The 1,317-nt window shown below is 33.3% G+C and overlaps 1 protein-coding gene across 13 annotated transcripts in view; it reads left to right on the top strand.

Moving 5' to 3' along the window:
- The window catches only part of LOC118744187 (neurogenic protein mastermind), a 209,864-nt gene that overhangs the window by 179,926 nt on the left and 28,621 nt on the right, over positions 1-1,317 (top strand). The window lies entirely within an intron of this gene.

The following is a 1,317-nucleotide window of genomic DNA, read 5'->3' as shown; positions in this document are numbered from 1 at the left end:
CTCCAGCGAAAGCGAAGGCTCGGATGTAGAATCTGGAGACATTAAAAAATGTGAAATTAAAGCTCAATTCAAGGCCTATCTTAAAGAAAAACGAGCTTATCTCGGTGAAAATCCTCTCGATTGGTGGAAAACTAAACTAAAATATGATAAATTGACAGATCTGGCCCGCAAATATTTGAGCGCTCCACCCGCGAGCGTTCCAAGTGAGCAATAGTTCAGTACAGCCGGCCTTATATACGAGCCTCTAAGAAATCGCTTCATGGGAAAAAAGGCAGCAAAATTACTTTTGAACTTTGACTACAAGAATAAAACACTGTATATGTTAAGCACTCGTTCAAAGTTCTAATAATTTAAAAAAATTGTAAATAATAAAAACGATGACTTCAATTGATTATAGTTTGTTTAATGTTATTCCTAACATTCGCATACGCATTCGAACATTTGCATTCTGAAAATTCGCACTCACATTCGCGAATGTGAAAAATATGGCATTCGAAACATCCCTAGTATGTATATATTTTTTAGACATTCAATCTTAACAGTGAAATTAGGCAATGTCAAATAAAGAGGAAATTCGATAACATTTCCCATTGTCATCACAAAAAATAAGCCATAATTTGTCATAGGCTGCGTTTCTTTATACATTCCGGATAATCCCATTTCACAGCCGGAATAAACAGAATACGTTTGAAATATACGTTAACATATCATCAGGAACGTTCTAAAGAATAAGTAAACAAAAAAGTTTATTCCAAACGTTCAGAATGAATAAAGAAATTCAGCCATAATTTCTGATAGCAATATGGATAAAAATCGATTTACGCGATTTAAAAACTCAAAAAGCAAACAAAATAGACTCTTAAATACATATGTATGTACATATATGCAAAATCAATGAAGTTTTATTTCAATCTTCCAATAGTTTTCAAGCTTTTGCTTGGACTTTTTTTTGGAATGAGTTTCGGCAGTATAAGTATAAGTAAGTATAAGTATTTATGATAACGATTTGAAGAAGAACATGATTAGTCAGAATCACGAAAAAATCCAAACTTTGACAGATCATGTATAGAACCCATAAAAATTTGAAGCGAATCCGCCCGACTTAAAAAAGAATGGCTCACACAAAAGAACAAATGAGGATAACTTATTTAACAGTTTCATAGCTAATAAGAGACTTTGAAAAGTCGCCGTTTATTGGTAAATTTGTATATGCAGATGATATTCCATGTGTTAAATGGCATTTTGTCTGATAATACATTTGCATTCGTTGCAGGCAGGCGTAAGACCCCTTTCGGACACGTCAAGTCTTGCTTTCAA

Source organism: Rhagoletis pomonella, unplaced genomic scaffold (assembly GCF_013731165.1).
Source record: "Rhagoletis pomonella isolate Grant_MI unplaced genomic scaffold, Rhpom_1.0 Rhpom_scaffold_00008, whole genome shotgun sequence".
Classification (NCBI taxonomy): Eukaryota; Metazoa; Arthropoda; class Insecta; order Diptera; family Tephritidae; genus Rhagoletis; species Rhagoletis pomonella.
Note: the sequence above shows the minus strand (reverse complement) of the source record. Positions and strands in the feature narration are given on the sequence as shown.